Below are 25,811 nucleotides of genomic sequence, written 5' to 3'. Positions count from 1 at the left end.
TATATTTGACATATTTGGAAGACTTGGTAATTCGTATATTTCGCTAGTGATAAGCTTAATAACTTTTCCGTATTAAAGTGTCTGCGTAAAAGTGTTCAGTTATATCTTATTATTCTTCCTTCTTGTATTTATTACTATTTTGTTTAAGGACCGTATCTTATTTTTCTGCTTGTACGCCTATTAGTCACTGAACTATCAGCACAAGCTGTGCTATAACTATCTTAGCACTATTCAGAAATGTTCTCATTTTAAATCAGAAATAACTTAATCATCTTAACTTCTTAAGTTTCGTAATACGGCGCACTCTTTATAGGAAAGGGTCTTAGTTATGGATACTCTCTGATTTTCATTTAACTTGATATATAAACATTCTGTTATTAAATTGATTTTTAACATCAGTGGCGACTTAAGAAACTATTTTTGTAGTACAAACTATTGTTTTTAATAGTGAGATTTTGTACAATACTAAGTTGTAACAACAAAATTTTGTTATTTTTAATTAATTAAATTTTTAACTGCCCATACAGCTCTTTGAAGCATTATCAAATACCCATCATCTGTGGTAATTTGGAATTCATATATTCAATTATTCGTAAATAACTTTTTGAGACTTCTAGTAGAGTTGAACTCGTACTCTACCAAATTTGGAGCAGAGAGTCAGTAAGTGTTCCCAACTGATCCAAAGCCGTAATTAATTCTGATATAAAGTCTTGTTAATTCATTATTTTGTTATTGAAAGACCGAAATCGCAATAAATATACTTAACAAGAAAGAAAAACTGTAAAATATAAAATATAGAATCTAATATATTCGCAGATCTTTAATAATTTTTGCATGAATAAAAATATTCTTGTTGAAAACTAAAATACCCTTCTTAAATAATACATATTATTATTGTAAAAATAAGAAGACTTTGATTAATCTTTGATTAATAAGACATTTTCGACAATATCACATTTGCATATGCTAAATTCATAGTTTTATTAATATCTACTTTTTATAATAATAAATAAATAATAAATATTTTATATACATCTTCTATTTTGTTTACCTATTTATTACTTCTTACCATTTTTGTTAAAGTATAATCTTGAAACACTCTTACATACAACTGATTTGAAATGGAACAATTAACTTTGTTGTCTGCTCTTAAATGTTTATCTGATAATTATTTATGTCAATATAAGTGTTTATATTATGATTCAAAAGTTTTACTAATAAACATTTAAAAAAGATAAATATTTTTTTTATTTTTCCTAATTAAATTACCTTTTTGTTTCATTTTTCATAATTTAAAATTATCAGCAGAAATCGCATGCAATGTTTTTGTTGGACAAATGCACACTTATGACTTCTGCATTGTTTGTGTAATTTACATTTAAATTGTTTGTCAACCGTTTAAGGTGTCTGCACTTCACTGACAAAAGCAGGCAGCCAAACGTACAGACAGACAAGCAAACACAACCTAGACAATCACCCGGCAAGAGCAGGCGAGTAAACGACAAACAGACCAGACCTACCATGTCAGAGAAGATAGACAGCCACGGAAATTTGCATGAACAAACACAAAAGTCGTGTCAGTTGCATAGTGAACGACTGGAACCACATGAGCTTGAAATAAAGAATTGGTGCACACGAAAACAGAAAATAAAGAAAAAAAGACACGAGGAAATTAGTAACCTAAAGGGTCACTCATACACCATTCAACAGAGTACAAACAACGACTCCTACTTGCCTAGAAGCAGAAACAAACAGTCAAGATATGCTATAAGATAGGGACTCCAACAAGCAGCAGCAGCAACAACAACAACAACAACAACAACAGCTACGACAACGACAACTATGAGATACTAATGTCAGCGGTGTCACGTAATTGCACAAAAGGCTTACAGAGCCGTGCATAGTGCACGGTGTTATTGTAAAAGTAGTACCGTACTACACATTAGTCGTGTAGGACTAGTGTATCCATTGCAGCCACCGGTCGTTCTCGGTGAAACAAGCACATTATTTATGTTTTATTTAAATTGTCGGACACAACGCAGAGGCGACATTTTTTAGTTGCCATACCACGTCTGCTCGTGTATAAACGTGCCGCAGGATCTCATGGCAGTGGCATCGGCATCGGCATCGGCACCGCTAATTGAAATTCCATGTGGCAACATTACATTTTACATATCACACATACTTATTTCTTTATTCACATGTAAGAGTTGAGAAACTAAATCACAAGATAACAAGATTTAGTATTCAAAAGTTACAGTAAAATGCAGTCTGCATAATTTTTTACACAAATATTAAATATTGAATTAAAAACAGCAAGCAATTGCAACTTTTAAATTCAAAATGCATGAAAAAAAATGTACCCTACCAACCTATCATAGCACATTCCGACCCACCTTAGATGTGGTTGTAAATGGGTGGAAATGTGTTGTCATTAGACAAACTGGCACAAATCCTTCCTGTCTAGTGTCACAACATCCACATTTGCTCTAGTTTTCGCTTTTCTATTGATTTGTAATTTAACAATGCAACATTTATAGTTCTACTTCGTCTTTCTACTTTGTGGGTGTAGTGCAAATAGACACCCACTCAATTACCACACATTATCTGTCCCAACTACTTCGAGTAAGAGCTCAAATAGAGCGATGGAACTTTTAGTTTAGTTCAGTTCCAAACTATCATTAGTACAACATTTTTTTTTATTTTATTTGTTTAATTTTTTTTTTTTTTTTGTCACTTAATATCTTTAAGTTAATGGGCTTAAAAGAAGTGGTTATATTTTTTAACTGTTCATGACCTGATTTAGCATAATTTTTATTTAATATTTAAATTTTCTTTTAATTCGCTTGAAATTTTTTTTTAATTTTTTCTTTATTTTTTTTTTTTGTTGCAGTCTTTACATGCCAAGAAGAGTTTCATTTCTTACTAAACAAGAACGAAGGAGCAACTTTGTAAGTACATTTTTTATTTGCTTCTCTTCCTTTCCACTTTAATATTTATGTTAACAGTAGGGTCTTTTACTTTTCATTTTTTAATTTTCCACCATTTTCAGTAGACCTAATTACACGCTTAATTATCGTTGTAATACTTTTCGCAATGAAAAGCACATAAATCAAGTCAAAGATTGAAATTTTACTTTGATTGCTTCATAAACACTCGGTTTTACACAATTAACTTCTTAATATATTCTTCATATTTTGACATATATGAAGAATATATTAAGAAGTTAATTGTAGTTAATTTTTCTAATTATATTTTGCCATTAAACTGATTTTCAATAATTAAATTAGTTTTAATTAAAAAAAAAACAATATTTTTTTAAAGACGCAACCTACTTCTACAGATAATTTTTTGTGGTTTTAGTTTAAAATAAGATAATAACAATAAATACTATATAAGATATAGTATTTAAACGACCTCAACATAAGGTGCTTTTAAGTACTTGCACTATTTACAGCTTTTGTTTGCATATAATATTTTATATTTTGAAAACAAAAAATGTTATGAGAAAAACCAAAATGATAGCTTATCGCGAATAACGATAAAACGGTACACAAGAAAAATAAATCTTCATAATTTTTCAATTGTAGGGAAAATTTTAGAACTTTTTGATTGTAAACTAATGTTACAAATCAGCACTTTTTGAGATTTAATATCACTTTATACTTTCTTTCAATCCATGTCTCTCCAGTTCTCTCTCTTTTTCCTTCCTTTCTCACCCTCCATCTCATGTCCAGTCACTTCTTTTTTTCTCTCTCTCTCTTTGTCGTTTTTCTCTTTCCCTGCCTCTCTAATTTTGTACTTCTTCCATCTCTTTCAATATATCTCTCACTCTCTTTTAATGTTTATTTCGGTCTCTCTTTCTCGTTCAATATTTCTTTCGCTCTATCTCTCTTTCAATATTTTTCATACTTTCTCTGCCTCAATATTTTTTGTCTCCATCTGTTTTTGAATATTCCTCTCGCTCTCTCTCTCTCTCAATATTTTCTGTCTCTCTCTGTTTTTCAATATTTCTTTCGTTCTCTCCCTCAATATTTTTTGTCTCTCTCTGTTTTTCAATATTTCTCTCGGTCTCTCTCGAACGTTCTCCTGCTTCCACTTGTTTGTTGTCGCTCTTCACTCTTCTCTATTTCCATTCTCTTGATCTCTCTGTCTTTCTTTATCTCTCTATCTTGTTTTATCTCTCTGTCTTTCTTTATCTCTCTTTCTTGTTTTATCTCTCTCTACCTTTCTTTTTATTACTTGTTTCTCTTTCTATCTCTGTATCTTTCTTTATCTCTCTATCTTTCTTTATCTCTCTATCTTTCTTTATCTCTGTTTCACTCTCTCTGTCTTTCATTATCTCTCTTTCTTTTTTTATCTCTCACTCTCTATCTCTTTCTTTCTTTCTATTTATCCCTCTCTTTCCAATTGTTTATCATTTGTTTTTGTTGTTTCTTATATATTCTATTTTTGTCTACTTATATTTTCTCACTTTCTTTATTATTTTTGATATCTGTATTATATTCAACTTCTAGTTTTATTTTCTCACATTCTTTTTATTTTAACTCTTTTACTGTTTTGCTCTTTTTTTTCTATACCTTACGGTATTTCAATCATCGTTACCAACTTAGATGGTCTTAAACTTCTTGTTAAATAAATATAGATTTAATATAGCTATTATAATATCCACTTGCTGATATACAATTCTCTTGAATTCTTCAGTTTGATTGCTCCAAAAGTATAATTTTGTTTTAAGTATAAAATTTTATAATTATAAAATAAAATTATATTAAATATAGTAAAAAAAAAGGTTCCTATAAGCAGATCTATTTATTTTATATGTTGTGGAACAAGCTCAGGTTGACTTCAAGTTTATATACATAAGTTTTTGTGGATCAAACCGCAAGAGGTAGTAGGTGTCTTATTTTTTTTACTACTTGTAAATAATAGTTCTAGTCAAGTCGAATATACCTTTAAATTACAGGTTTTGTTAGTTTTCCGTATAACCCATGTACGTGGTGTGTAACTTTCTGTTTGAAAAACAATAAGGAATTTTCTGCTTATACTACCATATTTACCCATTCTAAACAAATAACAAATTACACCTGATATAATTTTGCCACAGTTAAAATACTTTTCTAACTATAAACTAATTGACTCACCTTTGTAATTTCCTTAATAAAACTCTTCCAAGTGTGGTATCAGAATGTTTTAAACCATAATTAACGGGCATGTTTCTCTTCTCATAAACTCATAAAATATTTTAGTAATTCTAATGTGAACAATTAAATCCTTTCAGTCTGCGACTTACCACGGTCTATAAAGTTTTTACTGAAAATTGTTTTTTAGGATTTGCGAAGCTCATAAAATTTTTATGTTTTCCGCTCAAAAAAAATAAACTACATTTTTACACACATATCATAAACTACCATCTCGCATAAACTGACTCGAATATAAACGACCAAAAAGTTGGAAAAAAGTAAAGAAAAAACAATCTTTAATGGTTGAAATGGAATTTGCCATGAAATATAATGTCGAGAAAAACTACCTCGAATTGTGATATTAGTTGCATGCAGTAAATCCATCGTTCCTGCCAATTTTTATTGCACGCTTTGGGTTCCAAAGAAAGCACACAGCCCAAATTTATAACTTATATTTTAGTTTACTAAATTACATATATATTTCATATATAATCGTATTATTGCCTTATTTTATTGGCAATTTTAGATTTTATTTATTTATAATAGATACCTATTATTTTCCACAAACTCCTACACAAATGATTAAAAATTCATACGAAGAACGAACCCAATAAAATTTGAAACCCATTAGTTTAACTGAAATTTTCCATTATAAAGAAATATTTTTAATATTTTTTATATTTTTCTAACAGTCAAAAAATGCTACGAACCTAAAGGACTTCCTTCCGTTACCGTTTGTACACAAATTTTATGCCTTATTATTATTTACAGTTTCTCTAATAAAGTATAAATAAATAAACATCAATTTAAAATCAAAACATTTGTATGCTCTTCATATTAAACTCATTTAACCTTCTGTCGTTAGAAAAATACACGATTTTTATATTTATTTAATATGATTTTTTGTCAGAAAGGCCGAGAGCGGTACATACGAGTCTACCACCAGTACCACACAATCCATTGTAATAAAATGTCAATAATGTTGCATGTGAAAAACGTAATCGTACGTGAGTTGAATTTAGAGTACACGAAGAATGTGTTCCAGCCGCAGATACATTGTTTAAGATATAGCGCAGCAACTACCTATAGGCAGTTTACGTGTGGCCTTTGCTCTAATAAACTGAGATAACCGTCTCTGCGTCTATTGGCATTAAATTGTTAACTTTTTTTAATTTTTATTATTCATTTTTTATATAACTTTTCCTTTCCATATTTGTTTTGTTAGTGAAGCAATTTTTAGTGGTACCAGGGCCACTTCAAACACGTCATCATTGATGTCATCATTCCAATTATTCTACTTTATATGTTGTATTTTTTTATTTTTTTTTTTTTTTTGTTCACTCAAGTGCCAGTAAAATGACACTTTAATACCTGGTAATTGAAGTAGACTTGACACTTTGTATGGTAATTTTCGTTTCCCAAAATGAAAAAAGCGTATTGGTCTTCTTTACTTCAATCTCATTTTTTTTACTACATTGTGACTCCTTAATATATAACCCAACGATATTCCATTTTCGTTAAGTGTTATTATTTGCTACTTTTATGATATTCAATTTCAATAATTTCGTCTTTTTTACCACTCATTTTCGCTTTTTTCATTTTCCCATGGTAATTTTGGAGTACTTTAATGTGTATTTACTACCGGAGAAGTAGTAAAAAAGTACGTGGTAATAATGTAAAAATGATAATTTTATAACAATGAAAATGGATAAGCTAATGGAATTTATACTGCGCGCTGTAGCATCTGAAAGCATTACTGATAGCTCTGACCAACCTGTGTGGTCACCTATAATCTTAACAAAAATTTAACAAAAATTTCACTACAATGTGACATTCGAATATGTTCAAAATACAAAGAATAATCAAAGAAAGAAAAAGAAGATTTATTATTATAAGGATTTTAAAAAAATGTTAATAGATAACTTAGAGAACACAAAAAAACTTTTAAAGATATTGAAGATGTACGTTACTTAATTATCTCTAATAATCCTTATGGCACTGAGTCTGGGGTATTAAGTACTTTATGCCAACATAGCTGAACAATTTCCTAAATATTATATTCCAAAGATAATTGGTGTTAGTTTTACATACATTAGTATATATAAAACATATATTGATTTGAAATCTAACATATATAATATCAAATTAAAACTTTAATCTATGATGACTCTTTAATCGTTTAAAAGGATCTATCATTCCCATTCCACATTACTACACATATGTTACCCTTGTACGGCTAAGAAGAGAATTTTTGTTGAATATTCAGAAAAAGTAATTAAAAGTATTTAAAGATTTTATTTTGTACGACATAATCCTACAAATAATCCTACTAATCAGCATGCGCGATATCTTCATAAGGGTTACGCAGTGTGTGTCTAATCTAACCATACTTCTTATCTCGCTGTTAACGTTTGTTAATTGAAATGTAGGTTAGGTTAGGTTGTACCGGCGATGCCAGGGGGATCCACTTAAGCCTATAGGTCCATTGTGATACCGTATTATTGAGAACTCATGGGCTAAAACCATCTAAAACCTCTAATAAAGCTTATGATGCTATATAGAGGGAGATTTCGAAGTTCATAAAGATCCTCAAAAAAGAAAGCCCCCAAAACTTTAAGGCGACGCCGCGCATGTGCCGGACAGAAACAAAGCAGGTGGGAGGCACTTTCGTCATCCTCAACACAACTGCAACAAAAATGATAGAATGGTAGATTCAGTCTTCTAGCATAATTACATAGAACACAAAGACCTAGAATACAATAATTGAAATGTAATAATATAATAAATAATTAAAAATTTAACTTAATACTACGAAATGCACTTACTTTTCTGTTGCTATTTTTTAAAATTTGATACAGTTGAAAACAATACCAATTAACCTTGTAGAGAGAAAAAAATCACAACTACTGTAGCAGTGAAAGTAAAGAAAATAAGAAGAAAAATAACAGTGCTATTAAAACTGTGGCGAATAAGACGATTTTCAATAGAAAAGTTCCCATAAAACAGTTTCAATGTTAAAATCAAACGCTATTAGAATTGATATTAAGAAATTTTATTCGTAAATGTGTGTAGGGTGGATGAGTACATTTAAAAAAAAAAGCAGCATTAAGAAGAAAAGTAGGAAGAATTGTTACCGTAACTTTGTACAAATAAAGCATAGGAAATGCCTGAAAATAATATATAAAAAAACAAAAAAAAATGAGACTACAAGTAAATATAATTTAAAATGGAATTTGTGGGTTGTTTTATTTCGGTAACTTCTTTTGTTTCGTGCACGTGAAAGAATTTTTTGTTGTTGTTGTTTTTATACTGTATATTCTATCTTTTATTTGTGCCGAAACTTCTGGGAATTGCAGATTTTCTGCCATTTCAGTTGTGTGTTTATGTGCTTGTTTGTTTATATAATGTTTTCAAACTTACATGCTTTGTGTTCTTGTTATTATGGAATAAAAAGCTTGTTCTGCCCTTCGGTTGACACAAAAAAGTGACCCAGTTGATTTGACCAAAAGCATTTGGAATATGAAATTTATGCGCAGTGTGCAGAAACTTAATTCGTAAATATGCTGCAGTTTTTCTTTTGCAAAATATGTTTTAAGTTTATTTAAATAAATTCAGTTTGTTTAAATCGAAATTTATTTACCTTATCATGTGCAGTATTTTAAATTCTCATTGTACCAACCAACTTTTCATGTTTTAACTTTTTATTTACAATCAAGTATTTTCATTTTCTTGTCTCTTACAAGTACCTGAAGTATCTGTATATATTATATCTTGTGCATTTATAAATTTTTCTATATAACTTTATTATACTTAATACTTTTGAGAATCATTTCTTTTTATTTTTGATTATTGTGATTTATTATTTTGATTTGTTACATGTTTCGCATTATTATGGTTGTTATGTTTTCTTTAATAGAACCAATTAAAATTCTGACCTGTGTTTCGGTATGAAATCATGGCAATTAAATAATGACTGCAGTTAGGGTACCAATAAACTATAGTTCGTTTAAAATTCAAAAATTAAAATATATCTATAACTAAATGATATGATTTAATTTTTATACACGTCACACGTAATCAAGCTCTTTGATATATAATTATGAAAACTCTTGGACACTTTTAAGCTATAGAAATTTTCGATTAGTTTAAAATGACGCTTAAATTTAGTTACATTTATGGCAGTGAATCTGTTGTTCTGTTCATCTAACATTTTTGTAGTTGTGTTGGTAGACATTTATATATTTTTTATACATATATTTCAAATCAGATCACACTCTGTCTGTCAAGTCATTAAAACAGCCAGTGTCAGTTAGGGTAAACTTGCTATTTTGGCAAAATATCTAAAAGTGTTTTAAATCAATCTCAAGTATTATATTTTGCGCGAATTTACAATTCAAAAATTGAAATATCACTAAAAGTGAATAAAAACAATTTTAGTTGTTGACAGTTCAATACTTTTCGAAAACTGTCTACGATTGAAAAGCTTACCCCAGATTTACCAATCAAAAGCGCCATATTTTTTTTTTTTTTGTGATGAGGAGGTGGAATGCTTTATGCACCGTCAAACCGACCGTCGTCGGAATGGTGTGCCCGACTCCCTAACATTAATATGTAGTATACGGACTAAAACACCTCTCTTCAGCGAGGCTTATTCCCCCTCGGAACCGCTTTCGCATTACTTCGAGGATCAAAAGCGCCATATAAGTGTATCTATTTCCATACAAATAAGTTCCATTTTTGAGCAAGTGACATTTTTCGACAGCAGCTAATTAAATGTTATGTCTAACTCTGTGTCTTGCAAACTGAAAATAATATCGTTTTAAAGGTAACAAACTCAGAATTTGAAATAAGGTTCTTGAGAATTAGATAGGCCCCTAAAATGTCGCTGATACGTGTCTCTGTCTGAAAAAGAAAGCACGCTTTAACTTTGTAGAAAACAGTTAACTGAAATTCATATCTGCCTCCGGATCCTTTAAACAAAAAATGCTTTTATTCTTAAGCTAAATAAATTCTTTAGAATTATAATCTCGGAAGTTAGTTAAGTATGTCGAATATGGCAGCATGTCACTTCTGCCTATAAGGAAAGAAGACTTTTAACCGCATTCTTTCGACTTTCCGGCTTTGATTTTAACCAAGAGTATAATATTGGAGGACCGTAATTCTCTTGAGTAATAGAGAATTATTTGAACCAAAAACTGTATGTATTCTCTTTGATAAAGGACAAATGTTAGCGGAAAAATACTACAATAGTCTCTCTTTTTTTTGATTTAAATACAGAATGGTATAATATTATATTCTACTTTATTCTTGAAAGCTTTAACTTATTGTTGGTTAAATATTTCTTATTGCTTTACTTTAAACTGAACGCTTATGAACTAGATTTTTCTTTATTTATATTCTTTATAAATTTATTTATAAAATTATTTGATAAACACATACCTTTTGACTGTGAAAATGTCAGATTAGACGCAATGACTACGAGTCTGCTTTAACCAAACGAAACTTTAGCCAAAACTACACGAAACTTTCATTGCTTAAATTTAAGTATTTTGTAGCTTTTATTCTGATTTCTCTAAATATTATAGAGAATAATAGTTGATTACAGTTTCTATAAACTATGGCTTATAAGCTTGTTATCTACTAAGAAAACAAAAGTTTTTTTTTGGTTTAAAAAGTCTTGTAGTTTTCGCTTTTAATTTGAAAATTTTCAAAAAAAAAAATAAAGAATAAAGCATAAATTGCAGGAGATTATTACTGCTGCAAACCTTTTATAAAACATATTTAACAGTTCATTATGTTTGAATAAATCCATTTAATAGTATTGTTAAACCGTTTTGATCTATTGAACTACTAAATTTGTGTAATCAATCATTGGTAATAAATTGCTAAAGTAGATAGAAGTAGATCTAATTAAGTGTTTCTTTTAAGTGAACTAGTAAGATACAATAGTGTGTTCGAGGACTGAGACAGTGACCTGTTGAAGGTAGTTCCTTTAAATGTGCTGTATATTATATATAAATTATTATTTTTTGTTTAATTTAGCTTATTGCTATTAAAAAACTCTTATTAATATATAAACACATAAAAGAAAATAATTTAAAAAAAAAATTTTCCAGAAGTCATTAGTCTTCCAAAACAAAGAAAACAAAGTACCAGAGGGAAGATAATTTCGAAAGCATATAAAATAAATTATGCGATTACATATGCTCAAATATGTTAATATACTTTACAAAGTAAACAGCTAATGAAACAAATGAAGCAATTTTTAATTCCTCTCAAAATTTTCAACAAAAAAAAAACCATACAAAATGAAAGCGAAGCGTTTTCCTACACTCACAACTCACTACGCCCATTATACATGCCCGTACGCCCGCAACTTTTCATTCCAATTTTCATTTTCAATGAAATAACAATTTTTCAAGTTTTCGAGTTTTCGAGTTTTGTATTTCGCATAATTAATTGTTGGCCTAGAATTCATTAATAAATCAAAAATAGACACGAAGTGAAAATTACATTTTGTGCAGCGCAGCAGCGGCTTATGAAACATAATAGTATTAATAATAATGTTTTTACAATACTTTGTAATATATTATTGTTGTTATTGTATTTTGAAACAAACTTTTCAAACACATACAGAAAATTAATTTCTTTATTGTTCGTTTATTTGACATTTGAAGCTGCTTTGAACATGGTAATGCCTCCGTGGGATTATGGACTTACAAAGACAATTATTGTTTCCGGCCTATAATTGTTTCAGGCTTACATGTCGGCTTTTTCACTAAAATTGTAAATATATAATTTAAATGCAGCAAACAATTCAATTGAACTTCCTTAAACTATAAATTTTAGCAGTGAAATAGAAGGAAGATACAAGATACATCTTATGCTTTAGAAAAATAAAAAAAAAGTATTTTTGTTGTCAGTTTTATCTAAGGGAAAAATATTACTTCAAAGTAAATTTATTTACTTTTATACAAAATAAAAAAAAATTCTGCTAAAAATAAGCTATATCAAAATAATTAGTTTTTTCAAAATGCTTTTAATATTCAAATTTACGCGGCTTTTTGCCACTTGCTTTAATTTGCAACACATTTTTTGCAATGTTGGTGTACCAAAAATAAAGTAATTTATTCTCAATGGTAAAATTTAACTTTATTTTTCATTGTTTGGACTTTCACTTGTTTGCCTTAGAATTAATAAATTTTTTCCGCTCATCCTTCTCAGTTTCAGTTTCACTTTACTGGCCAGTAGCAATTCCTACCACCCACAACACAGACATTTAACATATTTGGTATCCTGTATACATCATTTGAAGCACAATTTTATAAATTTTTTTCATTATTTCTATAATTTTTTGTTCTTATATTTTTAAATTTATACCTACATTTTTATATATTTAACATATTTATATATACAAATCTACACGTTAGCTTGCTGCCTAAGCTGCGCGACCTAATAAAAATAATCCATTTGAAAAATGTTTTTCCTTTTGTCTGCTTTTGGGGGATTACGGTTTGTGGTCATGTCAGTGCACACAGTATGGTCGTTCCAGTTTAAGAAAAATGGAAATTCAAGTTCCGTTCTATTGTGTGTTTATGTGTCAGTATTAGCTTTTACCTCTTGGTTAGACACCAACAAAAAAAAAAAAATTCCAAAAAAAAAACATATCCTTCAAAATCTAGCCATGAAAGTCAGTAAATTAGGAGGAAAGTGCAAAAAAGTCTAAAATTGCTGCTGTCAATTTGTTTATCCTTAAGTGAGTGAGTGGCGGAATTTTTATTAAATTTTCGTACTGTTTTTGTGCCTATTTAACTTTTAAATTTAATTTATTTTCTTTTTATTAAAAAAAACTATATAGAAATAGATATAATGTTGTGTGGCATTACTTAAGTGATATTCGAATGATATTAAAATTTAAAAGTTGACTTAACATAAGTTGGATTCTTAAATGTTAATTTTTTTTATCGTATGTGACGCGTGTTGTGACAAATTTATAAGTTAAAAGGGTTCGGACAGCAATGAAAAAACAAAATCAAAAATTTTAGTTAATCATACAGCGTGTATGTAGAACACGATGTTTTGAGTTATGAGCAACTAATAGTAAGAAAACTCAAATTAATCAAGTAGTTAAATTGGTTTGTTCCATAAAGATAAGTTCGCAAGTATGAATATTATTAGTTTGTGCAGACGTTGAGTTCCAAATCTCTAACGATCTCCTTAATGGAATTCTCCGTTATATTCTTTCTATCGGCAGACGTTGAGTTCCAATTTTCTAAACATCTACTTAATGGATGTTTCTTCTATAATCTTCGTATCGGCAAACGTTGAGCTCCAACTCTCTATCCATTTGCTTTATGGATGTTTCTTCTATTTTTCCATCGGCAAACGTTGAGTTCCAACTCACTAACCATCTGCTTAATGAATATTTCTGCTATATTTTTCCTAACCTTCTGCTTAATAGATGTTTCTGCTTTATTCTCCCTTTTCGGCAAATGTTAAGTTCTAACTCTCTAAACATTTCTTTAATGGAAGTCTCTGTTATATTCTTCCTATCGGCAGATGTCAAGTTCTAACTCTCTAACCATCTACTTAATGGATGTTTCTGGTGTATTCCTCTCGGCAAACATTGAGTTCCAACTCTCTAACTATCTGCTTTATAGCTGTTTCTGCTATATATTCTTCTTATCGGCAAACATTGAGTTCCAACTCTCTAACCAACTACTTTATTGCTATTTCTGTTTTATTATTTCTATTTTTCCTATCTGATTTTCGCCGCCAATATGTACTGAAATGTTAATAACTGTTCTGCGATTTACATTCCGCTCATTTACCACATTTTCATTTTTGTGGAAGACAGAACGTGATGTGAAATAATCGTCTCTGCTATAGTTTTATTCCAAAGCATAATGTCATTTTACCTTTTTAGTCAATCGTACCTTGGTATAGGGTTTTCAGGTACATGTATTATCATAGGGGATCGCCTTTTTATACGTTGGCTTTATGCTTCTATTGAAGACCCTTCAATAATATTTAAAAAAAAACCTTTCTTTATTTAAAATTTTAATTCTAGTTATAATTTATTTCAAAATTAAATTATTAATATTTATTTAATAATAAATTTTACTCAATTGCATTGTTAAAATTAGAGAGCTCATATATTTTAATAATTATTTTAAATTTCATGTTTAATGAGTAAGTATTTCAGCATTTTAAGTTTAGCAATAGCAGTTGATGTAATCGTTGGCAATTTATTTTATGGATATCAATTACTCAATATGCAATTTAACGACAACATAAAATATTGCTTTACATAATAAATTCCCTATGTGCACGCAACGTAGCCCTAGTACATGTATGCATGTATGAATGGATATACCATAAGTAAATGCTATGAATAATGAAACTGTCTGCTTTATTGTAAAATTCAAAATCCATTTAGCAAAAACAAATCAAACTAACAATACAGCTTAATGGCAGTTAAAACATACCACGAAAGTCAATAATAAACATCGACCGACAAAGGCAGTACAACAAATTGCAGCTGCCAATTTATTTATCAGCTCATATGTCAAAATAGCAAACCTAAAACGTCATGCAAATATCCTCAAAGCGTATGGCAAATATTCTACCGAATATTGAAAAGTAAATGTTTAGTGAAATATATTTGAAATATGCTTCGTTGTAGTAAATCAAAATTATGTGGGGTAAACGTTAAGCTAGTATAATTTTGTTGAATATTATTGGAGCTAGTCTTCAAAATTTCAGAAATATTACTACATTTATTTAAGTTCTCATAGAACGAATAAAAATCACATCAAAGCGGTTTGCAAAGCTATTTTAAATGTTAATATTATTAATTTCAATGATATCAACGCCCTGATAGTATGAGCTATCAAATCGCTCTAGGATCTAGTCACAAAACACGCTTGAAACAGTCTAGTTTTGAAAAAAAGGCCAGCATCCATCCTACATGATGCTTACAGGGATGTTTACTTCGTTAGGACGATTCTTCACATTGCTAATCAAATAAAATGATTTGGGAAACTGAGTTAAGACAACAGAACTCCATTCGTATCGTTAGGATATACAGACAGGCAGTCGGTTAAACCTAATCTTACTTTATATATACACCACTATCAGTAAACAATCTTATGTTACGTTGTTACTGCCACCTGGTGATGATTTTTACCTCTAGCGGGTTCGTTTAGGATATCACAACTTCATTTAGTATTGTTAGAGCATACGTCCAGGTGGATTAACTTAATCTAAGTTTGTGTAAATTTAACTATCAGAGAGAAGTTCATAAGTTATACTGTTGCTGATTTATTTTTTGCTAATCCCTTAAAAACTATAACATCATATAATATTATGTTCATAGAACATTATACAGTTGCTTCAATAAATAAATATGAATATTTATACCTAAATATTTACGTATAGTAAGTATGTTGTGTGTTGTGTTATCTGTTGTGAATCAAATATAATTTCATAAAATTGCGTCTTTTCGGACTAAGTTCTTATATACTAAAATCTCATGAAATATTAAAAAAATAAAATAGTATCTCATACAACGCGTGTCGACTGGCTCTCGATGAGAGGACACCAAACACCTATTGTGCCTATGTTCAGGCTTGATCAGAACTAGGCTACAGTTTTTGGGGGCCACCTTCGTCAACACAGTCAGTGATATGTCCAATATTAGCATTAACCAGACTCTTATGTTTATAAATGATTCGTGCTGATTCCAGCTTGACCATTCTTCTACCCATTATTACGAGAAATTGTGGATTCAAAAGGACTATCTTAGCTAAATGAGGAGGATTTGTTCAACTTCTAAGTTCCACTAACTAACTAATTAACAAAAATAATTTTTTGTGTATAATTATCTCTTAAATTATAATTAGCGTAATGATCCGAAAAGTTCATTACATGATATAACAATATCTCTCAAATATTTGAATAATAAATTTGTTTTTATTGATATGTTCATTTAATGATATCACAAACTCAAAGCAAATCCCAAGTAATGGACGATTTTAAACTTTTAATTCTTCTATTTTATAAATTCATTACATTTGTTGCTATTTATTTTTAATGTTTTCGACTGTTTTGTATGTTTCGAAATAGTAAATAATAAATTTTTAATATTAAAACTCCCTTGAAACGGAGATACTCATGCTGTAAATGTCGCAATTTAAAACATTGTTACATTCCCTTACACAATTAAACAATAAATAACAATTTACATATGAGATTTTGGAAATGTAAAAGCCTTTTTGTATAATTCCCCTAAGCATTTGTCGCATTAAATATATTACAAATGCTACTAAAATTTCTAAATCATAAATAAATAAAATAACACAACAACAAATAAATCTGCCAAAAACTGTTTGGAAACATGGAACGAAAATAATTTATATTTTTGTTAATTCATATTTATGTATTTCAAGCATATGTAAATTACAATGTTTCCACATAAATATCATCATAGCCATGAAGCAAATTTTAATTAAATTTTGCATGCACAGATTCGTTACAATGTTTCAGTTCAGTTCAGTTTCCCAACTCAGATACATTCAGTGTTTAAAAACACTGAATTCCAAAATCTTTCTTAACAGCACATAAAACATAATTGAAGCTGACACTTCTTTCCATCAATTTCTTATGGTAATGTATGAATATCTTACAAGTATATGTCACTGCCAGTTTTACGACAACAATTATGCATAATTGTTGTCTTGTATCTGCAGTGTACAGATACGTCTGTAAGCAGACGTCACAATCGCCTTACGAAACTGTGTCCAAATAAAAAAAATCTTACAACCAAGAAGTAAATTACTTTATTTACATGTAAAATTAGCAAAAGAAAAGAATCTTCTTACACTGTACAGCGTTGAAAATTGGCAATGCAACTGCAACGAAAAGTGCAAGACTCATAAAAAAATACTACCAAATGTGTTAAAAAAGTATCTTACTCGATACAGTATCTTACTCCGTTGCAGTTAAGCAACAAACGATAAGAAAATTACCCATCAAGTATTCCAACAGATATTTTTCTTATGTTATATTTGACTTGCAGTAAATAATTTTAAACATTGAAACTCTGGAACATTTGCAGATGTTCCAAGATTCCGGTAAGAGAGCATTTCCATTCATATCTTTATATTTCCTTTCTTTGACAGTAAATTTTCTCAGTTTCTTAATAAATGCAGAAGTTTGTTTCAATTATGCAATATCAAATTTGTATTTTCTTTTCATTTTCTGTGTTCCTTATCTGATTTTTACTATTTGTATAAATGTCATTTTCTTCTATAAAACGCATAAGAAAATCCTTTTAAACGAGTCAAGTCAGAGTAAGACTTATATAAAGTCTTAACTATTGACACATCAGCATTTGTGCTTATTTGTGGGGTCACTTATGAGATGCAGTTTTTTACAATCTACTTGATTCATGTACAAGTAATCATAGTAAATTAATCTGTTTACTTAAGAAATTCTTTCGTAATTTATTCATTTTGCAAATACACGTTACTTCTGTTTCTTTTTTTTCATATTTTTAGTATTAGTCTTTTTTACTGCTTACAGTGAAAAGAGTGAAGTGAACATTGCTAGGATCAACAATTCAATTCAAGGGAAATATCCATTAAAAAAAATCTGACTTATATCACATTATAAATGGATTGATAATCACCTGATTTCACAATAGATAACAACGCCAAAAAAAATCAGTGATAATTTGTATATCGAAGTTTCGGCTTCATCAGATTTTTAGTGGACTTTATTGGTTTTTAATTATATGAACGATTGAATATTGTGCAGTAATAAAATTCCTCCATTTCAAAAGGAATGAACAATGATGCAAACAAATTGGAAATGGATTCAGTTTACGACAACCTTGTACCATCCTTAACAACAATAGAATATTAGAAAACTGAATTCGAACCAGGGTTTTTGATGAAAAGCGTTCGGGTCCAAAAGAGGTCACAACTGATATTGTTGTTGGATGATCCAAAAATGCAATTGCGTGAAATAGTAGAGATGATAGAGATATCACATAAATAATATGTATCAAATATACTTCATTATTTGAGTATAAAGTGGAATGGAAAACTGAGGTATATCTTGGCGGACGTGATAAAACGTATTATTATAAGCTGTCCAAATGTTAAAAGATCGTTGAACTCGGTGTGTCGAGCTAAAATGATATTAGGACTATATTAAAGCATAAAATATAATTTTCCAAAAGAAATGCGTTTTTCGTCCGAGAATATATATCAATCCAACAAGTATTAGCCACGAACGAAAGTATGTGTTTAAAATCTCAAGGGTAATAGAACATAAAATCGTTTAAAAATAATTCTCAGATACTATAACATCTATATCGTTCAAAAAAGTTAGATAGAAGTTAAAAGACTCAAGCAATATGATAACAATCAAAAACCAGATCTCTATATTCTCTTTAATCTTTTCTCTTAACTGATAAATAACAACTAGTTCCATTGAAATACCACAGTCTTAGAAGCACAACAGCTTGTTTCAATGATTTAGATAAAGATATCCCTTTTTCAAACCAGAAAACAACTTTATGGTTTCAAAAAAAAAAAAAAAAATAAGCACAGTCTTTATTTGCTATTTTATGGATAGTGGAGTGACGCTTTAGAAATGAAGACCCTAAGCTGGTCACTCCTTTTCTGTTGAGTGTTGGGCAGTAATGAATATATATTATATATTGTTTCTAATTTTTCTGTGATAAAACACTTATTAAGAGCAAATGTAAAAATGTGAAACATATTAATTCTCAATAATTTTTATTTATATGGCATTATAAATTAATCAGTCATGAATGAAAGTTTTGTTTTTTATTTCCCAGAACAGCAAATAAAGCTCGTTTAAAATGTATTAAAATATAAAAATCTTGTATTGCACATCACTTTGGCAAAAATAACACCTTATCTTCACATAGTGAATTATTTAACATCTGCTTTTATTTGACCAATAAGCTGGCCGTCCAACAAGAGCAACAGGACAGGGAGTAACGCAGAGTTACTTTTCGCCTGCTATGGGCAGCTGGTAAAGGATTTACGCGAAATGCCCTTAAATAGTAAAGTACAATTTTTAACTTTGTATTCCTTCCTGTATTTAATTCACTCAGAACGAACAAAGAAATCAACAGAAGTGACAACCAACCGAAGTAACCAAAAGCAACGAAATACTCACACAACATTCGCTGACATACAACTGGATCCGCAATGTAATTGGATTTATGTCCAAGTCGCGGCAGATATGGAAGCTGCAAATGCTTCAACTGAATCAGTTTGCAAGCGAACTCACATGGTGTAAACATAAAAAGCAATGCATGTAAAAATACAATAAAATAAAAAAAAAAATATTTTTTGAAAACAAAAATAAGTGCAAAAAAAAAGTGAAAAAAAAAATCAGATTATTTCATGTTGTAAGCACAAAGAAGAAATGTGCAATTTGCCAGGTGCAAAAATTAAGAACAAAGTGTGCGCAGCGTACTCAAATGTGCGAATACGAAACACATACACACATCCCTGCGCACATACATGCAAATATGTCATGCATGCACCGAAAGCATCCACGCATGAATGTACACATCTCGCTGTTCTCGTGTCCGTATGCTTAAACTGCAGTTTGGCTTGTGTACATACAAAGTTGCACATTGACTGGTGTTCCCGGTGAAATGCATTCAAACTCAATTTTATGAAATAGAACAGCAAAACATACATTTTCGTCCTCGTCTTATATTGAAAAGGGCTCAGCTCCGATAGAGTGCAAGACAGCAACGGATGTGCTGTTGCTGCAACTAGGAGAGAAGTTCGCATCGCATATTGGCGATAGGGGAGTGATGCTTACGATATGCGCTATGCGCTCGCATGGTTGACAAGGGTGAAATGGGTGGAAGAGTGTTTGTGATATAAGTTTTTAATGGAAGTACATTGCATTCTTATCATTTGTGTTGATCTGAATGCATTTTGTAGGTTTTGTGCATGATTTATGTGACTGCATATATGGAACTGTTTGCAGTTATATATCCGTTTACAATATCGGATGTTGAATGCGTGTGAATTTGCATCCGCATTTTACATGTGTATATATTTTTTTGTTTATTTTTCTTTTGTTTTTTAAATACATTTTTCAACTTCATATTGTTTTTCCCGCACGTCATGTTGTCCTTATGCATATGATTCAGGGTTTAACTACTGTTCAGTTAAGGCAATATCGGATGTAAAAAATGTTGTTATTGCTGCCACTATCGTTGTATTCCATAGAACAATCGGCACACATCGCACCATTTTGTGTTATTGTCTTATATGAAAATATTTGTTAGCTGTTAGTATATTTTTTTTTATAGTTGGTTCCCACGCTATTACTATTCTTCTAATAGAATTTAGAAAGAATTTAATTAGAAAAAATAGATGTAATATTAAAGATTAGTAATACACTTGTTGGTTATGAATTTTAGAGAAATACAAATTTTATTGATTCTGATGATAAAATTATTTGTATTAAAAAATAGTCTTGTTAAAATTTACAGACCCTAATGCTATCAATTGATTTCTTGATTGCCGAAGACAGTAGGTTTATGTGATCAGTATACACAGCAAATATGAATTTGATAATGCGCTTTCTGTTAATCCGTTACGAGTTCATCACTTACTAAAATGACCATAACAACCCTTTACCGAGCTTTGGTCTGACGCAGCATGTCTCTTCAGACGTCTTTGTTGCATGTATGCCTTCTAGTGGTTCATTCGGATGTCGTAGTCATTGAGATCCAAAGATCTAACTACAAACTTTCCTTTCGAAAACTCCCAGTACTGCTTTAACATTCTGTGATAGGTAAGATGAACATAAGTTTTGTCTGTCAAGAAAGAGCTTTATGTGCCCGGGATCTGGGCACATAATCGTCTGCTGAGCCCATAATAGCATCTGTTGACAGTGGTGATTCTTCATTTGATGTCCAGGTTGACATCGTTGTTGTTTATTAAGACAGTGGCAAGGTATATAAAATCGCTATAAGATTTGAAAGTTTGGTCGCTAGCCACCAAATCGACGTCTGAGCCACACACATTTCTAGCAAAGACAGCTGTAACTTCACGTTTGCTACGCCTAATGATGTCGATCTCGTTTGCGTGAGCAAGTAGCTGGACACTCTTATAAAATATTGTGCCATTATGATGTACACATGCCCTGCAAACGATCAGCTACATAATGAAATTAAGCAAACCACTTAGTAAGGGATCCCCTTGTGTTCAGAGAGACTCGATTCTACCTTGACTAAACTATAGATACTACTCAATGCTATTCTGCAGAGTCGTATTAACTCTATAAAAAAAACTAACTTCAGTTTATCGTTCAAACTCATAAGAGTATTACCTAACTATTGTACCTATATTAGTCATATGTTCTCTTGTAATTGTCTTTGTTGCACGAAATGAAAGTGAACTAACAGAATATTTTCACATGTGCACTTTTAAGTACAAATAAAAACAATATTCACACACATCCTTTTTGCTTTTTGCTATTCCAAATATTTTTTCAAGTAGGATAGCTGCAATCCTTATTCAATTTTAGATTAAAATTATAACAATGAAAAACTGAAATGTATATTTTTGTGTACTGTAAAAAATATTTCTCTTAGTTATGAAAAATGTTGAATTCCTAATAAAATTTAGTAAAAACACACAAACAAATATAAGTTGAGCATAAATAGTTATATGCGCTTATGGGAATGTAATGCAAAAACGTTTTGAATAAGTCAGATACTTTCATGTGATTTTACCACATTGCACTTATCTGAGAGAAATGCAACAAAATATTAAAAAAAAAAGAAAATAACAGCTGCAACAACATTACCGCACATATTCAACTGCAAATATGCGTGCCGTCATGAATATCAGAAACTATCTGGAAGCGCCAACATAAATCTATGATATGTTTTCCTTCCTATTTACAGAGCCTTTTTTCTGCAATAGTTTTTCACTAAAATTTCAATATTTTCCGCATATCACATTTTCGTTGCATACTTTCGAGCGCGTGAAATTGAATTCATGTGCGTGTGAACCAGAGGCTCCTCCGGTATAAAATTGTAGGTAGGAATGTGTGTTGAGTGTTGGTAACCCTGTGCAGTATTTGTTGTTTGAAATTTTTATTTAACATGGCGCATTTTTTATGATTTTTATTATGCCGAAGGATATTGATGATTTACTATTTGATTTTATTATACTTTACACTTTTTTTTTATTATTATTTTTTTGGTGCTTATCACGGGCAATTCTAATTTATATTCAAAAAATAAAAAAAATATGAAAATTCTGCAAATATTTGTACTGCATTTGAAAGAAAAAAATGTTAAATTGTTGCAAGAACTTTGTTGCATTGCAGCGAAATTGAATTTTATTAGCATTTCTATATATATACATATATAGGTATATATATTTTGATTTATGCTTTTATATTATTTATTTACAACCTAAAGTATTTATAGGTTGCACATTTATATATATATTTTAGCAATTTTTAATTGAAATTTTTTCTTTATTTCTTTTTTTTTTCAGACTATCAAATTCGAGTGCAGTGTTATGGCAAGTATTTCTGCAATTGATTTTTTAAATTTACAATTTTTATTGAAAATTTTTTAATTTACTACTTTTGCATCTGCAATGGATTTAGGTTTTTCATTTCGAAATTAATTTACATTGTGGAATTAGTAGAATATTTAAGCGATTTAAGTTTAATTTTGTTTATTGTCCTGAAAAAATATTTGTACTGCGCACAACACCGCGTATTTTTTCATTTATTAAATATGCTTTTGCTAGCAATATTTGAAATGCTAAATGTTTGCTCGAGGTTACTGTTCAGTATTCCTGTGTAAATATTTTAAATTCTACATGAAAAATTTCGAATTTCAATAAAAATTGTTTAATATTAATTTCATTTCACGACAATAGTAAATAAAGTGTTACACATTAATTAATTCATTTAATTATTTTAATTTAAAAGAAAGATTTATTTAATTGTAATTTAATTATTTTAAAACCAAATATTTTAAGCTGATGATGGCTTTATTTTTACAATTAAAAAAAAACACACTTTTTGCAAAATAAAATGCTGATAAATCTTATAAAGTAAATAATATTTTTATTTAATTACCATTGCAAATAATATTATTAAATGAAATTAATTGGAGATACAATCTGTGTAAAAAAATGTCAGCATCTTATACAAAAAGCTAGTTTTGATGATGAACAGAGAGGACACTGAAATAGACACGTCAACTGTATATGGATGATATATATGTTATTTTGACTACTTACGAACGAGTTATCGTTTTTCACCAGAAATATTATCATGAAAATACAGAAAAAAAACTCTTAAGTGAACACTTGTGACAGCGAACTTTTCTTCCATCCAGAGAAGTGTCCAGTCTTTAGATTAGGGTGTTCTAAAAAATGTTGCGAAAGAGCAAAGTTTTATAAAAATTGTACCTTAGGTATATAGAAATTTCTTTGTTACATAAACTATTAAAACAGTTTATACAGAATCGTTATTCTAATACGACACACGTGCTATTGTGTTGATTTTTTTTTTAGTAATTTAACATGGCAGTCAATGTAATAAATATAACAATATAAAAGAGTTAAATATAGTCACTTGAAGTACTTATTGTTAATACTTTCTGACTGAAGTATATGAAGAATATAACTCAAATAACTTTAATTTATCAGTTTTACTTATTTGCGTATGCATTTAGAAAACGAGAGCTGTTTAAACATATTGACTGCAGAGTGAATCATTTCTAATCAATTTGGGAACAAGCCATACACTTGGAAACGCCAAATTAATTTACCCAACGAACTAATTTCGTATCAAAATATGTATTTCTCTTTGTCTTACTATTACACTACATATCTCTACCATGCACATGCAGTTATTATTTGTGTTATGCGTTTCAATATAGTGAAAGAGATGTAAACTATTGGCAAATAGATTGATTTCGAATGAGTGAATGCTCGAATCATTTCAAATCTACAACTGCTTACAATTACAAACAGCGGTAGCTATTATATGTGTACAATGCTTCGCTTCTTCCATTGTTCTGTATCAGTATGTACAATACTACCAAAAATAGAGTGATATGGATGCTTCAAACCTTAAAGTGAACAAAACGAATCCGTTCGAAATATGGAACAAATGAATTGAAAGTAAAGCTTGCCACCGCTGTGAACTGTTTATTGAAAATCTATTACATATCTCGAATTGAAGGAAATTGAGTGCTTCAATTGTTATCGTGTTATTTCTGGAACCAAATTTGACATAAGGTAGTGCTCGATTTGTTATACTACCAAAGAAACTAAGCTTGCAATTGAAGATTCATACAAGTCGCTAACAAAGTTCAATGAGAAAATGGGGCAACTGACTTTAATGTTATCCTATAAAAGTAAATTTTGTATCGTCTCTGTTAAAAATACAACTTTCTCCTATATATATTACTTTGTCAAAATACTGTGCTTAACATTAAAAACAACGTTGGAACTCTCTACTCTAACCTATTTGAGTTTAACTATACTTTAGTTTAATTAACTTTCTAATAAAAAGTCATTTAAAATTTTACTCAACAGCCCGTAAATGTTTGTCATTACCGAATTACAAATTTTACATTTTAATTTGTAAATAATTTCTTTTGGGTTTTATTTGGTTCAACGCAATAATTAAGATACAAACTAAGCGCATTTTACAAAATATATTCTCGCAACGCTTAAGTGTTTTGTCCTAATCCATTTACATTACCGAATGAACGAAAACAAGACAATCACTGTATATACTTTCTCTAATTTAGTCCCTAACTGCATTGGAGTAAATGGCAAATTTAAATACGGAAATGACGATTGAATAACGGATAATGAAAACAGCAACAAACTAAATTAGGTTTTTGAGCTAAGTGCACTTAAGTGCTGAAAACAAGTAGAAAAATGCACGATTAAAGCACTACTTTACTCTACTTCGCTACTTTCACGATTTCAAAGATACATCGACCAAACTAAGCTCTTCAGCCTTGTTAACTCTAGCCGTAGCGTACGTTAAGGAACATCTTGTACTGCAGTTGATAAATAAAATAAAATTTTGTAAATTTTTAAATGTACGAAGAATATATGCTTTTGTTCATTTCATTCTGGTGTTGTTTCGCTGAAATGTAATAAAATCTGCAACCATAAAATTAAACAGAAATTATACGAAAATTTGAGTTTCCTTTTAAAATCCGTCGGAGGTTCCCGCGGCAACACAGAGCGAGCGTGTAGCATATAAAAGCTAATAAACATGCAAAAAAGTGTTACGAAAAAATATATATAACCAAGTAAACAATTTTGTTTTTTTTTTGGTACTTAAATGATGAATAAAAAGATGAAAAAAAAATTCAACTTCAAAGATACTTTTTTAAATTGAATTTTTGTTTTTTTTTATTGAAGTTCCTATATGCATTTTGTAATTCTTGAGGTTTCTTTTTTTTTTTTTTAAGAGTTTCATTATTTATTTTTCTGTTACTGACGTAGCAAAAAAGTTCAAAATACTCTGGCAAGTTAAGTGTTTCATGCCGTTGTATAA

At 29.7% G+C, this 25,811-nt stretch overlaps 1 long non-coding RNA gene across 1 annotated transcript in view; it reads left to right on the top strand.

Annotated features, from left to right (window-relative positions):
• The window catches only part of LOC119670864, a 60,723-nt gene extending 37,931 nt beyond the window's left edge, over positions 1 to 22,792 (top strand). Inside the window, exons 3-4 of the long non-coding RNA XR_005251739.1 lie at positions 2,894 to 2,951; positions 22,766 to 22,792. This is a non-coding gene — a long non-coding RNA (uncharacterized LOC119670864). The remainder of the gene's footprint in view (positions 1 to 2,893; positions 2,952 to 22,765) is intronic.
• Positions 22,793 to 25,811: the final 3,019 nt, after the last annotated feature.

The sequence above is a fragment of the Teleopsis dalmanni genome, chromosome 1, assembly GCF_002237135.1.
Source record: "Teleopsis dalmanni isolate 2A chromosome 1, ASM223713v2, whole genome shotgun sequence".
NCBI lineage: Eukaryota > Metazoa > Arthropoda > Insecta > Diptera > Diopsidae > Teleopsis > Teleopsis dalmanni.
The sequence above is the reverse complement of the archived record's forward strand: the minus strand, read 5'-3'. Positions and strand labels throughout refer to the sequence as shown.